Raw genomic sequence first — 18,025 nt, 5'->3', positions numbered from 1 at the left:
CACCCAGACTGCCCATTGACATCATGTTCGGTGTATCAGCAAAGGACCAAAGCTCCTCTTACCAGGACTATGGCGAGAACTGAAGGAAGAGAATGACAGAAGCTTACCAGTTAGCCTCAAGAGTGTCACGCAAAGAGAAAGAAAGAGGTAAAGCTTTGTATGATAGGAAAGTACACGGAGCTGAACTGATCCCTGGGAACAGAGTACTTGTTCGGAACTTCAAGGAAAAAGGTGGACCGGGGAAGCTTCGATCATTTTGGGAAGAACAAGTTTATGTTGTCACCAAGAAGAAGTATCAGGATAGTCCAGTATATGAAGTTCGTCCTGAGCAGGGGAAAGGAAAAACAAGAACACTACACAGGAACCTACTGTTACCGTGTGACTATTTACCTGTAGAGAGAGAATACTTACCGGGAAGACCTGAAAAAGAAAACAAGAAAAGAGGCAAAACAGAAAAAAAGCATTGACCCAGCAAAATCAAACATTCTGTGATAGTTCAGATGGTGAGGATGATTGGAAATGCCTGGTTGGAGTGCCAGTCGACAGGGAGAGTCGGAGCGCCAGAAATGGTCTACAGTCAAAACCCCCAGAACTTGATTCAGAAGACATGGTGATGCTGGATGAAGAAGAACCGGAGGTGGAACATGAACAAGGAGCAGGACCGGGAGATGATGATTTGTCATCCTCCAAAGAAGAGGCTGAAGAAACTGATGATGCCGAAGAAAGTAACGGGGAGCCTCCTTCACAACCTGTCTGCAAAAGAGTATATCCTTTGAGAAACAGAAAACAAAAGAAAATGTTTAATTACCACACTTTAGGTCAGCCTAGTATTGTAAATGGGTAGACTGTTGAATTAAATCACAGTAATTAGTTCTAGTTAAAATGGTAAGAAGTTAAATTAAGACCAGAATAAGATTGAGTTTATATTTTTGTTTTACAGAGAAAATAGTTGCCTTAACATCCTAGAAGAAAAACATAAAGTAAATTGTTTCAATGGTGCAAGGTTAGATTCCTTCAGTGAAAGTACAGATTCCTGTTGATAAATAGCGATGGTGGTAGAAGATCATGGTGCACAATGATGTCTGCTACAAACACACTGCATGGAAAAGGAGATACATGTTGTGTGTCGGTAGACAGTATAGCACGAGTACTAAAACTGTGGTATCACTGACTCCTACCAAAGAAATTATCTACGGGTAAATAACCAGTAATTTATTCTGAGAATGTCGGGACTACATTCTGTTTTGTAGGGGAGAATGTGGGGAAATCTAGAATATACATTGATAGAATAGAAAATACATTGACAGAATAGTATAATTGTTATAAGATAATTGTGAGTTAAAAGCTGGCTGAATAAAAGAACCCAACCAATTCACACGCTTGTTTATTCCTTCAAGTGTGCTACATTCACCTGCTGTTAGCATTCCATTGACTCCCATTCATTTTGGAGTCACTTTGACAGCGAATAACTTTACATCGGAGGCGTCCAAAGTTTTAAATTTGTCCATTTAAATTTGTCCATTGTTTATTTCTAAAGAAACACGACAATGTATAAAAGGCTCCAGTAGTATCTTACGTTATGGCCCCGTAGAAGCCGTTTTTGTAAAAATAGGCTAACGATTGCGTCATAACCATGCGACTCTCTTGTCGCTCAATAGAGAAATTACCGTGTAGACAGGAGGAGAAGCTCGCAGGCAATCTTTTACTGTCTATGAGGCAATCGGGGGACATGGAGAAATAAAGTCAAGGGAGAAGCCCATAGACAGATAGTCCATAAAAGCAAGGGGACAAAATATTTCAACAACGTTTTTAAGGAATTGGAAATAATTTGGTATGTGGCACAGCTACTAGAAGATTTACAACTGTCAGACAGGTTGCTCACGTCACATCTACGCCGTCAAGCTCAGTTTAAGTCTGCGCAGTACGCTCAGCCATCAGGAAGTGAGTGCTTCTAATTAGGCTTCACGTTTCTGCGTTGAAATCAAGGGGGTCGCTGCGTCCATTTCTTTTACTGTCTATGATAATCACAGGCCAATGTAGCAGTATCTACGGTGGCCCAGTAGTACACAACAAAATTTAAAAAGTAAACATAAGTTCACAACACAACGAAATTAAGCCAAAGCATAAAGAAATGATTCCACAACACAAAGGAAATGAGCCACAACACAACAGAAAATGTATCCACACAACAGAAAATGTACAACACAATGGAAAATGTACAGCACAACAAAATAAATCCACAACACAACGGAAATGATCCCGACCACTAGAGGGCTCTCAGAGCACGATAAAGTTAGTTTTCCTTGCCATTGTAGAGTATGTATTACCTATAGAGTATGTAACCATTGTTTATCGACATAAAATATTACTTCAAAATCACCTACATGAATTATAGCTGCGTATTTATACTCCTGAATGCTTTGACGTGCTACCAGAGCGCATGATCCCTAAGGAAACGTCTGGCAATTCCACCAAGTGTTTAAAACGTATAATTTATTATAATATAATTTGATAAATAATAAAAAAAACATTTGGTTAATTGCAGAATTACAGGAAGGTATTGCCACAATTTCACCTATAATAAGTCAATCTAGTCACTAGGAAACTACCACAAGCTTTGGGACATGAAAAAAAACATGTTTTATAAAAAACAAATTGTGTACTGTGCATACAGGGAGCTATTGGCACAATTTCACCTGTTGTAAGTCAGCCTGGTTAATAGGAACTACAACCTTTGAAAACTTTTATTATATTATTTCCTAAAAAATAATTGTTTACTCTAAATTCATGAAGTATTGGAAATAATTCACATGTAATAAGTCAGTCTACTACCAATACAAGCTTTCAATTTTGGACATGTCTGTTTTTGAATGTTAAAAGTAATTTTAATTAATACAAATTATACGTTTTAAAGGATGTTCACCTCAAAATGAAAATTTCCTAATAATATACTCACCCCAATGCCATCCAAGATATCCACGTCTTTCTTTCCTCAGTGGAAGAGAAATTAAGTTTTTTGAGGATAACATTTAATTTTCTTCGAATAATGGACTTCAATGACAACCAGCGTTTTGAAGTCCAAATCAATGCAGTTTCAAAGGTCTTTGAAGTGCTTCAACGGACTGTGCACAATCGCAGCTGAGGAGGAGGGTCTTATCTCGCGAAATGATAGGTAATTTAAAAAAAAAAAAAAATATATATATATATATATATATATATACTTTTTAACTACAATTGTTTGGATTGAGCTGATCTGCAACGCGCCGGGAACTACGTCATCACGTTGAAAGGTCAGGCTCAATGTCGCTGGCGTCGGCGGTTCCCTAATGCGTGTGTCAAAACATTCTAGAGCTATGCAACTATAATGAACGTAACGTTAGGTGATTTTGAATGAATAAATGTCGATATACAATGGTTAGCTACATACTGTTAAAACTAATCGTGGTGTTGATATTTTTTTTAGACTGCTGACTCTATAGAACAGTGGCATGGAAAACATACTCGGTTACTAACGTAACCTCGGTTCCCTGAGAGTAAGGGAACGAGTATTGCGTAGCTAATACGCAGCTAATACTATGCAACTATAATGAACGAAACATTAGGTGATTTTGAATGAATAAATGTCGATATACAATGGTTAGCTACATACTGTTAAAACTAATCGTGGTGTTGATATTTTTTTTAGACTGCTGACTCTATAGAACAGTGGCATTGAAAACATACTCGGTTACTAACGTAACCTCGGTTCCCTGAGAGTAAGGGAATGAGTATTGCGTAGCTAATACGCAGTGGGGAAACTCCTTTTCCTCGAAATATTGAAGCAATAATTTAAAACGCACATCCAATGGCCGAGCGCCTCAGACGCGTCAACTGACTTGGCGCCGAATACGTCAGAGCGCGCCTAAATGGAGCCTATAAAGATCGCTCATTTCGGCCAATATATCAGGTTTAAATCGACTGAAGCGACACATCCTGACAGATTGCAATAGTGCAGCAGGCTACGCAATACTCGTTCCCTTACTCTCAGGGAAGCGAGGTTACGTCAGTAACCGAGTACGTTCCCTTTCGAGAACGGTCACTTCGTATTGCGTAGCAAATATGCAGAGGGGACGCAATGTAAAACGCTGCACATAAGCAACTGGCTGAAGCAACTGGAGCCTAGGGAACACCCCGAGGCTCAACAGAGCAAGCAATAATCAGTCTCCCAGTATAGTGACACTAACCAGACAGAGTTGGGTTTCATGAATAAAAACTGGGGCTCATAACCGTCCAGGGACTACTTGTGCTTATGGACAGTAATATGCTAGACAGATAAAAAAAACAGACACCGTCGGGTTAAATATCATACTGAGGGGACCCTGGCCTGCAGGCACGGTACCTCCAGATTATAAAATCTAACAAATATGGATGGCGAGGACCAACTGGCCACTGCACAAATGTCTTGAATTGGCACACCACTGGACCAAGCCCACAAAGAGGCCATGCCTCTCGTGGAATGGGCTTTAGTGCCTATGGAACAAACCTGGCCCACAGAGGTGTATGCCAGCGATATGGCATCCACTATCCATCTGGATAGTCTCTGATTCGTGACCGGAATCCCCTTGGTGCGGCCGCCAAAGCAAACAAAGAGCTGTTCTGACTGCCTAAATGGCGCAGAACGCTCTAAGGGACAAAGCAGATTAGCCTTCCCATCATTCTCCGAGGGTGGAAGTGCTAATAATGTAACAATCTGCGCTCTGAACGGGGTTGAGAGCACCTTAGGTACATAGCCGTGCCTTGGCTTGAGAATGATTCTGGAGTCATTTATCCCGAATTCCAGGCAGGAGGGGCTCACAGAGAGCGCCTGTAATTCCCCCACTCGCTTGACTGATGCTAAAGCCAGCAGCAGAGCAGTCTTCAGCGAACGTGGTTTGAGATCAACCTTTCAGGCCCCCGAACTATAGGGTTGTTTCTCCCCAGCGACTGGCCAGCTACAGGAGCATGGTGAGCTGCCATGGCTGCCACATACACTTTGAGCGTGGATGGGGAGCGACCCGCATCCAAAAGCTTTAGTAAAAAGGAGAGTACCACTTTGCATGAGTGTGTGTGGCTGAGCACCAGCCAGCAAATACTGACCACTTCAGAGCATAGAGGCATCTTGTAGACGGTGCTTTAGCCGCAGTGATGGTAATTAAGTCTTTTTCTGGGAGGTCCCCGGATACCCGTTCAGGGGCCATACATGGTAGGCCCATTAGTCGGGGCGAGGGTGCCACATCGTCCCGTTCGCCTGTGTGAGGAGGTCCTTCCTTATTGGGACTGGCCAGGGAACAGTGTCCATCATCCGTGCCAGCTCTGGAAACCACGCTTGGGTTTTCCAGAGGGGGGCTACTAGCAGGACTGAGCATCTGCTCTCCTTGATCCGCCTGATGACCTGAGGGATCATAGAGACCGGTGGGAACGCATACATAGGGTGTCTGGGCCATGGGTGGGCTAGCGCGTCCCTGTTCTTTGAAAAAAACATTGCACAGTGAGCATTGTTCCTTGAGGCGAAGAGGTCGACCTCTGCCCTGCCGAATATACTCCATATCAGACGAACCGTCTGTGAGTTGAGAGACCACTCGCCTGGGGGAGTTTTGTGTCAAGACAGCATGTCCGCACCTACATTTTGGACTCTCAGGGAGCATAGGTTGGCATGCGACCAAAGGAGGAGCTTTCTGGCCATGATATACAGGCTGCCTGATCTGAGGCCACCCTGGAGATTTATATAGGATACCACCAACATGTTGTCCGTACGCACCAAGACGTTGTGTGCCCTGAGGTCTGGCAGAAATGCATTCAGGGCTAACCAAACTGCTCTCATTTCCAGGCAGTTGATATGTAAGCTCTTCTCCGGGCTCAGCCAGAAGCCGGAGACAGGCTTGCCCTCGTGCAGCGCTCCCCACCCTAAGTTGGAGGCGTCTGTGAAAATGACTTTCCTCCTCGATGCCACATCCATAATTACACCCGACTAGTACCAGTCTGGGCTTTTCAAGGGACCAGAGCTCTCACACAGCGCCGGGGACTGGTTTGATCTGCCCTTTTGCAAGCAGATTTTGCACTTTCGATGACCGCCTTTCGAGGTTTCGATGACCGCCTGAAAACGCAGGGGTCTGAGATCGAATTGGAGCGAGTAGCCTCGCTTTATAATGCGAATAACCCAGTTTGATACATCGGGGATGGCCTGCCAGGCCTGGGCCCTTGTGGCTAGGGTTTGAACATGTATTGGGGCTGGGCCGTCTAGCATAGGGGGACCTAATACCCTTGTGTTGTGTTTTGTGCACATGTTCTGTTTTGGGTTGTTTTGATAAACCCGACAGAGAGATAGAGTGACAACAAGGGTGGGAGGGGGGGTCGTCTAATGAATGGGGACCGGTTACCCAAGTGTTGTGTGTTTGAAACACTGTTTTGTGCCTTATTTGGGTAGTTTTGTAAAAACAGCGTCTGTTTGTAGGGGCGTGTGCAGCGCAACGGGCCCATTGACTACAGTATGTAAAACTCCAGCCGCCTGAGCTGAACAGGGAGCTGTAGGTTTTAGACTAGCTCTTTTTGAGGGTGGTCCGGCTAGCTTGAGACTCAGACCCTCTCTCTTTCCTCCCACAGCTAGGAGGGCTTCGGTGGCTCAGGGTCCAACACAATGCGGGCTCGGGGGCCCTGGAGCCGGGGCAGCGGGTTGCGTTTAGCTGACCTTGAGCGACTTCGGGTATCAGCCGCAGGGTGGGGCTGAGAGACCCGAGGTGCTGGTTTCGCTGGCTGTGGAAGCGGCGTGCTCTTGTGCTGGCTCGAAGCAGAACTGGAGCATTTAGGCAGGAAGTGTCTCATAGCCTGAGAATATTTCTGTGCGTCAGTAAACCTCTCAGAAAATCCTTCACCTCTGAGCCAAAGAGAACGGTGCTGGCAATAGGAGAGTCGAGGAACGCCGTTCTGTCCGCCTCCTTGATGTCTGTGAGGTTCAACCAGAGGTGGCACTCGAGCACAACGAGGTTAGCATGCCTCTGCCGATGGCATGGGCGGTAGCCTTTGTAGCGCGCAGCGCTAGATCTGTGGCGCTGCGCAGGTCACGTAATGCCTCAGGGTTCAGGCCAGACTCGAAGTTTTGCCTGCAACACCTCCATGGTGTGTACTTACAACACCGCCATGGTGTGTAAAGCCAATGCAGCCTGACCGGAAGCGGAGAAAGTGCGTCCAGCGAGGGCTGAGGTGTTTCGGCAGGGCTTCGAGGGGTGCTCCACTCTCGATTTCCAGCCAGCAGCAGGGGGTGGACACAGATGGGCGGTGACTGCTTCCTCGAGCGGCGGCAATATCTCAATATCCTTTTTCCGCTGCGCTGTCGACAGAGAAGAGCGAAGCGTAAGTGGAAGCGCTCGTGCGATCTGAGTATGGTGCACATCATGACTTCGTGAGTCCCAGTCGTGAACTTCAGGGAAGAAGGGCGCTAGTTTGTGGCGGGGGGCCTGCTGGTGCCCTGGCAGAAACCATCCATCCAGCCGACTCCTCGCGGCTCCACCGGTGAGGCCCATTCGAGACGGAGGTCTGAAACGGCCGCAGTGAGGATGCACAGCATTTCAGCGTTCGAATTAGTCCTGGTAACGTTAACTGTAGCGCTAGCACAGGACTGTGAGAGGGCGGGCAGAGAGTGCAGTTTCAGCGTTGGCGGGGCCCAGACACGTGGCGCGCTCCGCATGCCCGTCATCCTCGTGTAGACAAACTCCGCACGAGGTGCATGAAGAATGAGGCATTTGCAACAACGCCTCGGAAACTTGCTCTTTCACAAAAGCTGAGTGTCGCAGAGCGAGCACAGCAGCAGCAGTAAAAGGATATAGCGTTCTCACGCCAGATGGCCACAGGAGAGCAGCGACAGAAGATGAGCGGCTTCCGGGTGAGTTGAAGGCGCTGTCTGCTATTTTCAAGGCTTGCTCTAGCTGATCTGGCTTGATTCGACGGCGAAAAGGCTTCAGTGAGGACTCAGAGACGTGAAGTGTCACTGAAGTTGAGTAAATCTGATATTTTGGCCGAAATGAGCGATCATTATAGGCTTAGGCCCATTTAGGCTCGCTCTGACGTATTCGGCGCCAAGTCAGTTGATTGGGTCACGCGTCTGAGGCGCTCGGCAATTGGATGTGCAGTTGCCGCAGCACAGCCAATGAGCGAGCTAAATGTTCTGCTGTGTTCGCTGTGCAACTGCACTGCGTTTTAAATGATTGCTTCAATATTTCGTGGAAAAGGAGTTTCTCCACTGCATATTAGCTACACAATACAAAGTGACCGTTCTCGAAAGGGAACTCACTTTATCGCGTTCCGAGAGCCCTCTAGTGGTCGGGAGAATTTCTGTTGTGTTGCGGCTTTATTTCGTTGTGTTGTACATTTTCCGTTGTGTTGTGGCTCATGTTGTGTTGTGAACTTATGTTTGCTTTTTAAATTTCGTCGTGTTGTGCACTACTGGGCCACCGTAAGTATCAGACTCATGTTCTGACTAGAATCTGAGTAGGACGACGTCAGGCTATGGTTATGTTTGGGAATGATCACACTGACACAGCGAGTAGCATCAACTTATCGTAACTTTACTTCAAAACTCACTGTCCTTTCAGACCCAAGTAAATGAACCATACATTCGTCAGGCATAACAGAATGCTTCCAGCACAATCAAACTCTATCCATCCTGAATACTAACTCAAAGCATTATGAAACACTGAGGTGTCCTGCCAAGCTGAGGGTGTGGCTTGAGATGTAACACCTGTTGTATGTGCCGGAGCCGTTACTTTGCGGAGGCGGCTTGCATGCCACTGCGTGCCGTCACTAAGCAAGAAGTTGACTGGGCCCAGCTGATGAGTAACTTGAAGACCAATACGAAGCTAGTTTGTGGTCTCTGTGGGGCCTCGAACCCTGACCCAATCTGCGGCCTGTATGTCAGGAACCTTTGCGTGTGCTGAGAAATCGAATTTCTGCTTCATCCGCCTCTGCTGGCGTTCAACAGAGGCCCTTACCCCTGGTAATGGCCCCTGAGGCAGTGCAGGGCTGAGCCTGTCGAGGGGAAGGTGGAGCTCATGGCTAAGCATGAGGAAAGCTGGAGAGACCCCCGTTGTAGAGTGTTGGGTAGCCCTGTAGTGCAGCAGTGTGTAACGGATGGCTTGTGAGAAGGTCAATCCCTGAAACAGGTGTGCTCTGAGACTGTTTTTCAGCGACTGGTGAAAGCGTTCGACGCCACCGTTAGCCTGGGGATGATAGTATGCCGTGCAGATGTGGCGAATACCCTTGTGTTCGAGGTATGTGGTGAACTCAGCCAAGGTCAGCTGCAGGCCATTGTCCGTTGTGATAGTATTTGGAAGGCCCCAGCGGGAGAACAGAGAGTCCAGAAAGTTGATTATGACCTGACAGGTCACAGAGCCGGTGGCAATGAGCTCGGGCCATTTCGAGTGCAGTTCATAGACAAACTCTAGGAAGCGCTGGTGATGAGGAACTCCCTGTATCTCACTGCATATGTTCAGCTGCAGGTGATCCTAGGGCTGCGATGGCCAAGCGAGAGGTCGTAATGGTGGGGGGGGGGGGGGGGCTGGTGACACGTCTTACCACCCAAGAGACAGGCGGCACAGTCTTTCATCATGTCTTTATCTATCCCTGGCCACCAAACCCGGTCTCTGCAGCGCTGTTTCAACTTCACAATACCCAGGTGGCCCTCGTGAGCCATTGCCAAGACACGTGCATGTAGGGTGCTGGGGTTGATTGTGCAGAGGCCACATGCCACACAGGTGTCGTTCAAGCAGGACAACTCCTGCTTTATTCTGGAAAATGCTTCCAGCCCCAGCAGGAGGGTGTGTGTAACATCTGGACAATGTCCCGTTTCACCCGGTCTGTGTCTCTGCCAGGGGTGAACTTCAGGTCAAAGTTATACTGGCGAAGACGGTCGGACAAGCGGTGTCGCCGCAGTGGTCTGTGGCCTGTCCCCGACGTAGAAAGCAGTGCAGTCAGGGCCTGGTGGTCTGTCCTCAGGGTGAAAGCGCGGCCATAGAGATACAAGTGCCACCTCTCGCAGGCCCAGATGCAGGCTAATGCTTCACGTTCCTCCACCGAGTACCGCTGCTCGTTTGATTGAGGGCCCGCGACGCAAAGGCGATGGGCTTCTCCACGCCCCGCTGAGTCTGTGACAGCACTGCTCCTATGGCTGTAGCCGACGCATCGCAGGTCACCAAGGTGGGGCTAGAGATATCGAAGTGAGCCAACACTGGAGCTGTGGTGAGCTGCAACTTGAGTACACGGACCGCCTCAGAGCATACCTGTGACCACACCCAAGGCTCATCCTTACACAGCAGACGCCGTAGTGGAGCAGTGGTAGCAGAATAATGTGGGAGGAACTTCAGATAGTAGCCTGTCATGCCCAAGAAGGAGGTGACCTGTGCAGCCGAGCTGGGTTCGGGAATTGCCAGTATGGCGTCTACATTTGACAGAAGTGGTGTGACACCATCCGCCGACAGTCGGAAACCCACATACTCAATGGTCGGTGCATAGAAAACACATTTTTCAGCATTGACGGTCAGTTTGTGTTCAGCTAGGGCCGCAAAAATTCTGCTGAGGCGTTCATCATGACTCTCAGGAGAGGGCCCATGGATAACCACATCATCCAGGTAAATGGCCACCCAGCTGCTTAAGTTCAGCTGAGACACCATCACGGAAAGCCAGGGCGAGAATGCAGCTGTACTCTCTATTTGAGTTATTGTAATGCAATCGTGATTGTTCTGGACAGTGATAAATCATCCGGTTCTAATAGTAGAGTTGCGCGTACTTTTACGTTGTTGGTATGTTCAATCAACTGGTCGCGATTCATTTTGTCCTGTAACGCATGTGCTGGCCAATCCATGTAACTTGGCTACGTACAGTTGCACTGACTCATCAGGCAGCTGGTATTTTTGACGGAACAGAAACCGGCGCAAGAGCGCGCTCTGTGGGGCTGCAAAGTGTGCGGTCAGTAGTTGCACGGCTGTGTTCGTGTGTCTGACTCAAGCGTTCCCAGCACACGCTGACCCTCGGCTCCCAAGCAATGCAGTAACAGTGCCTTTTTGCGAGCTGTGCTCATTTCAGTCAGCCCCAAGATCCAGCTGCCAAGATGAAAGTCTCGAAAGACCATAACCAGCGAGTCAAGAGAATCAGAGGCTCACCAGGTAGAGCAAGGAAAGGAGCAGGAGGTGGTAGTGTTATATCAGCCATCCTCGTCACCAAATGTTATGTTTGGGAAGGATCACACTGACCCCTGCAAACAAGCCCGCACTGGCCCTTTCCGGGCCCACTTAGGGCTAGCCTAAGGGCCCCCAGCAGGCTGCTAGCGCAGGGCCCATGAGAATTTGCTCATTGGCAAAACGTTGGCCCTGCATGGGCAGCCCTCACTTAGCCCTCAGGAAGCCCTCACTAAGCCCACACAGGGCCCGCACACACAGGGCCCGCAGAACGTTGGCCCTGCATGGGCAGCCCTCCCTTAGCCCCCAGGAAGCCCTCACTAAGCCCACACAGGGCCCGCACACACAGGGCACTATTCAACTAAAACAAAAGATCTTGTTCACAATTATTTATTTTAATTTTATTTTTTTCAAAATTAATCTGTTTCACTATAAATACTTTTCGGCTACTATAACTATAAGTCTTTGGGAAAAACAATTATTCTATACATCTGAAATGAATGCAGTCACCACAAAAATGTACAGTAGTCAAAGGGATTTCAAATCAATGTATTTATTAAATACAAAATATAAAACATTCAATTCAGGTCAATACAGGTTAATAAAGGTAATTTAACACTCTGAAAGGGACTAAAAATCATCCATACAAATATAAAAATAATTCAAATAAACATAAAAATACCTTTGCTGAAAAAATAAAAAAAAGTTTGGTGTGCTAATCATTCATTGGCAAAGTTCACTCTTCCCCCGAGGTCTCTTGACTAGTCAGCAGACGGTGGTACCGCTCCTTTCGTCCACCCGCTCTGTCTCTTGAATTCCGCAGCCACACCTTTATCTCACTCTCAATTTCGGAATCACGAGGACTTGGCTGAAAGGAACATTTTCTTACAGCCTCTGAAAAGCAAATAGGCATGAGACAACATGGTGTATGGGAAGTAATTAATACATGCCATTTCTAATACCACATGCTTACCTGTTACAACCCTCTTTAGCCTCAGGCTCTGAAAAGGTCTCTTTTGATTTGAGCCATTCCAGTTCAATTGAGTGGCTAAAGAATGGCCAATCAATGTTGTCAATATTCTCCTAGTTGCTACCTGGACATTACACCCACCAATGGTTCCTAGATAGGCAGTCTAACAGGAAGGAACATACACAAATTAAAAAGGGATTTTTCAATAAAATGTCAACAGCAGCTAATTATTAGGTCCATAGATAGACAACTAAAAACAAACAAATATACAGCAAACAATAAAGTTTCAATACGTATTAATTGCGAAGGGCTTTCACTGTGACTGTGGTTGATGAACATAAATCCTCTCTGTCTGCATGTGAGAGAGAGAGAGAGAGAGAGAGAGAGAGAGAGAGAGAGAGAGAAAGAGAGAATGCACACAGTACTTACATCTACTGTGTTTACGTGAATACTCGACTTGGCATTTTGATAAATTTTTGTGTTTATTTGGCCATTTAGGAGCACAACCGAAGACAAAGGCTATGCTTGTCTGTGTTGCGCTCGGAGCATGTGCAAAGAATTCCGTTCTCTTTCCCGACTTATCGCACTTTTAATATTTCTTTTCAATATACTGCACATCCTGCTTTTTTTTTTGGTAAGTATCCTCTAAACACAGTTGGTTATGTCTTAAATAAGCATAAAAGTTTTTAACAGAAGCGGCAATTCCCCGGTTGTATGATGAAGTTAAGCGAGATATTCTGCTGTCACTCTCTTAACCCTGAGCATGTCGATCAATTTTTGTTTCTGCATACAAATATGAAAATGTAATCATTTAAAATAATTTCAACGTAGAAGAAATTACTTTATTTTGGTGCGCATTCCAACACTTAAGACGAAATTGTTAAATAATATTTTTTTGACTTTCACAAAAACTCTTGTGGATGTATGAGCATAAAATACCACTGACACCCCACAACCTTGTGAAAATCCTTCCCAGAAGAGCGAAAGTTATTGCAACTGCAAAGGGGGGACCAAGTCCATGTTAATGCATATAGACTTGAATGGCATGCCATTTAAGTTCTTGAGGGTGTAATTGCATACTTTTGTCCATATAGTTAGAGCCAGAGGCTCGGTCAATGCTAGTTCAAAGTAATTGGTCTTGAGAAGAGCTACTGTTGACATACCAAATCTTTCCGACATTGATGATCTTCCATTTTTTGCTCCAAGATATCCATGTCCTGGTAGCTTTGGAGGGGTAATATGACGTCATCAGGCAATGTGACCTCTTTTGTGCTTGATCGAGAGCTATTTGCCACTGTTCTCTCCAGCATAGTCAGCCTGTCCTTAATCTCCTCTAGTGTACTGACTAAATATCTATCAATACCTGAAAAGGAAGAAAACAATTAAAACTGAGCACAGAGACCGTTTTAGCAGAATAATAGGCTATAAACTCGATTTACGTCATTTACTCTTTTGCGCATGCAGGCCACATTTAAAAAATCAGTCAGTCAGTCAGTCAGTCTGGCAATAAATCGGATCTGGCAATAAATCGGAATTGAGCATTAATGCCTGCAGTCTGAACAGCCTTTGTGGCTTTCTGTGTCACTTTCTCTGTACTATACTATAGTACTATAATACATAGCCTTTACACAAATACATGATAACTAATGTTATTAAAATACTATTGTATCTGTAATAGGTGAAAATATTAAATGGGCTAATGAATAGAGATGCACAGATTGACCGGAATGGGCCGATTTTCCCGTGATCGGCCATGGCCGGCGACCGGCCGGTCAGTCCATATGCCGATTTTATGCCAGTCAAATGCACTCATGATTACCATCGCTTAGCATCAGCATCACAGCAGTTTCACACCGCAAGCGTGAGCGGCGCATATTTTTTTGGAGTGCATGTTAACCAATGAGTGCATTCACAACGGCAGCATGAGCAGAGCGTGAGCGTCACGTGCGTGCAGTGAAGCAGTGAAGTGGGTTTCGGCACTGAGTCTAGTTTTTGCTGTGCTGCCCCGTTAGCTCAATTAAAGTGAAAGCACCCTTTCGATAGACAAAATAGAAATTATTTCTATTTGAATTATTTCTTATTTTATTTTCTATTTGCTCAAAATGCACAGAATAAACATGTGTAGTGAGTTTTAACAAAAACTGGAGTATGTCTGAAAATAAAATGAATAATAAAAATATTTATAGAAGATACACGCATTTAAGCTTATTTTTAATCATTCAGTTGCATTATAGCGATTATCTGTTAAAAAAAATGTTATATGCAAAATGTTCTATTAAAGAAAAGATAGAAAATAAATATTTGTGTGTGCTGTAAAGTGGTTAGAAAAAATGAAATCGGAATCGGCTAAAATAGGTATTGCAGGTCAAACTCAATGAAAAACCGGAAATCAGAATAGGCCTAGTGTGCATCTCTACAAATGAAACAATAAAATCCACAGACAATACATTACAGACAAAATCCTCATATAATTAGGTAATGTAAGGCCTAGCCTAATAAGAAAGAAATGGATATTAACATTGAGTTCTTCTATCAAGAACCAACTCTTATTGTATAACCATCATTACAAGATGTAGCCACAAAGAATAAAAATAACTTTTGCTTCCAAGGCTAGAGAGGTGTAAGCCTTTTTACAGTCTACTAAACATACCTGCTGATAGAGAGTTCCTCACAGGAAGGGGGAAGGCTGCAGGTGAAGGACGGCTTGCAAGTGGAAGGTGGACCTCAGGTGAAAGTTGAAGGCGACTCGCTGGTGGAAGGTGACTCGCTGGTTGAAGGCGACTCGCTGGTTGAAGGCGACTCGCTGGTGGAAGGTGACTCGCTGGTGGAAGGTGACTCGCTGGTTGAAGGTGACTCGCTGGTTGAAGGTGACTCGCTGGTGGAAGGTGACTCGCTGGTTGAAGGTGACTCGCTGGTTGAAGGTGACTCGCTGGTTGAAGGCGACTCGCTGGTGGAAGGTGACTCGCTGGTGGAAGGTGACTCGCTGGTGGAAGGTGACTCGCTGGTTGAAGGTGACTCGCTGGTTGAAGGTGACTCGCTGGTGGAAGGCGACTCGGGGGTGGAAGGTGGCTTGGAGACAGAGTAACCAGAGAGTTATGACCAGAAGGTGGCAAACCCATGGGTGATGGTGGAACTGGTAGCTGGTGTACGACTGCAGCTGTGACTGTTTGTGATTGTCTCTGCCTTTTCAGTGGAGCAGGTTCAGGCTCGAGATCAATGTAGCGTTTGGTAGGTCTGCACAAAATGAGGAAAAACAATCCAAGAATGCATTTTAACACACATAAACAGCTGGCTCATACTAAATAACTGGCTCATACTATTTTAGATATAGTAATAGTTTGCTTTCAGGATCTTGTTCACAACATTTATAACTTAGAATGCACCAGCACTATAATTTATGTTTAATATTTAACCTAATTTGCATAAATGTACTAGACAGTAAAAGCAATAGAACAACACTTACTGTCTTGACCGCTGACTGCGATCTAATTCTTCAGGTTCACTGGCTACAATTAGATTTGTTTCTGCCATTTTGGCTTTATATCTTGCCTTTTCATAATCCACTGTAAGAAACAAAATAAATGTCAATAGGTCTTTCATCCTTTCACATTTACCTTGACACATTTCATGCAATGCTTAGTTTAAGTTATATACATTTCTGGGAGAGAAAAAAAAATCTACCTGCTGTGCCCAAAACACAGATTTCATGCGCTTTCCAAGTCTCTCCAGGAACTTCATGCATCAACAAAGCTGCCTTCTGTTTACCAGGGTCAGTATAAGGTGGCCACAGAGTTATGGAGGAGTCCTCATTAAGCCATTTGCTGCTCACAATCCCTACTGAGTAATCTGGGAACTCAACAATGCTGTACAGGGCCATCTCGCTGGTGAGGTGGTTCGCTGGTGGAGGGTGGCTCACTGGTTGAAGGTGACTCGCTGGTTGAAGGTGACTCGCTGGTTGAAGGTAGCTCGCTGGTTGAAGGCGACTCGCTGGTTGAAGGCGACTTGCTGGTTGAAGGCGACTCGCTGGTTGAAGGCGACTCGCTGGTTGAAGGCGACTCGCTGGTTGAAGGCGACTCGCTGGTTGAAGGCGGCTCGCTGGTGGAAGGCGACTCGCTGGTTGAAGGCGACTCGCTGGTTGAAGGCGACTCGCTGGTTGAAGGCGGCTCGCTGGTGGAAGGCGACTCGCTGGTTGAAGGGGACTCGCTGGTGGAAGGCGGCTCGCTGGTGGAAGGCGGCTCGCTGGTGGAAGGTGACTCGCTGGTTGAAGGCGACTCGCTGGTTGAAGGTGACTCGCTGGTTGAAGGTGGCTCGCTGGTGGAAGGTGACTCGCTGGTTGAAGGTGACTCGCTGGTTGAAGGTGGCTCACTGGTGGAAGGTGACTCGCTGGTTGAAGGTGACTCGCTGGTTGAAGGTGACTCGCTGGTTGAAGGTGGCTCACTGGTGGAAGGTGACTCGCTGGTTGAAGGTGACTCGCTGGTTGAAGGCGACTCGCTGGTTGAAGGCGACTCGCTGGTTAAAGGTGGCTCGCTGGTTGAAGGCGACTCGCTGGTTGAAGGTGACTCGCTGGTTGAAGGTGGCTCACTGGTGGAAGGTGACTCGCTGGTTGAAGGTGACTCGCTGGTTGAAGGCGACTCGCTGGTTGAAGGCGACTCGCTGGTTAAAGGTGGCTCGCTGGTTGAAGGCGACTCGCTGGTTGAAGGCGACTCGCTGGTTGAAGGTGGCTCGCTGGTTGAAGGTGGTGGAAGGCGGCTCGCTGGTGGAAGGTGACTCGCTGGTTGAAGGTGACTCGCTGGTTGAAGGTGACTCGCTGGTTGAAGGTGACTCGCTGGTTGAAGGTGACTCGCTGGTGGAAGGTGACTCGCTGGTGGAAGGTGACTCGCTGGTGGAAGGTGACTCGCTGGTGGAAGGTGACTCGCTGGTGGAAGGTGACTCGCTGGTGGAAGGTGACTCGCTGGTGGAAGGTGACTCGCTGGTTGAAGGTGACTCGCTGGTTGAAGGTGACTCGCTGGTGGAAGACATTTACATTTACAAAAAAATAGAAAGAAGAAAAAACCCTCAGTAGCAATGGAGAAATGGAATGGCTGCCCATTCTGTGTCTGTGTGGATCAAAACATATTTTCTTGTTATATCTGACAGGTAGTTTATTTGGTCTGTACTTTCTAGATGACTTGCTTTATAAACACCTATGTCTTTTGAATCTAGAGGACTGGAATAAAGGGAATCTAGCTTTGAAAACCTCTTGAAAATTATGTACTTTGTATTGGTCTTTTCATCACATAGTATGTTCTGTACCAGTCCCAATTTCCCTTGAGCCATCACACAGTTGTCCCCAGTAGTTGTGGCAACGCAGAACTGTTGAAAGATTGCCTTTTTATACTGGGTGCAGTGAGGCAGGTTAGGTATTGATGGACCACATGAGTGTCTCATTTTCAGCAAAGGTGTCTTGCTGTCTGTCTTCTTTGCTTTTTTTGATGTAATAAATGTCCTTTCAAGTGTAATTTGGTTAAATATTTGTTTAAGAACAAACTGTGGTTTCCGGGAAGCTTTTTTCAGCTTTCTCATGTAGTTTTCAAATGGAAAAGCTGACACTCCATCTAAAGCTCCATACCTCCTAACATCATCAGCCAAATGAGTCAAACTGTGCACATTATACACCAATTCATCAGCACCATACAACTGCTCAAATTCGCTTAAGAAATGTTTCATGAGAGCATCAGCGTAGTCACAGTAATGATTACACAAGGCAGGACAGAGCATCAAGTACATGGCAATTGAGAGATTCATGAAATTTCTGTAGTGAGAAGAGGAAAGGATGTCTTGTAAAACAATTGGGCCCGTATAAAGTAAGAACTGGCGGAATTCAGTGGCTTTCCAC

This window comes from Siphateles boraxobius, unplaced genomic scaffold, assembly GCF_051911475.1.
Source record: "Siphateles boraxobius isolate OS27281-9 unplaced genomic scaffold, OSU_SipBor_1 33, whole genome shotgun sequence".
Classification (NCBI taxonomy): domain Eukaryota; kingdom Metazoa; phylum Chordata; class Actinopteri; order Cypriniformes; family Leuciscidae; genus Siphateles; species Siphateles boraxobius.
Note: the sequence above shows the minus strand (reverse complement) of the source record.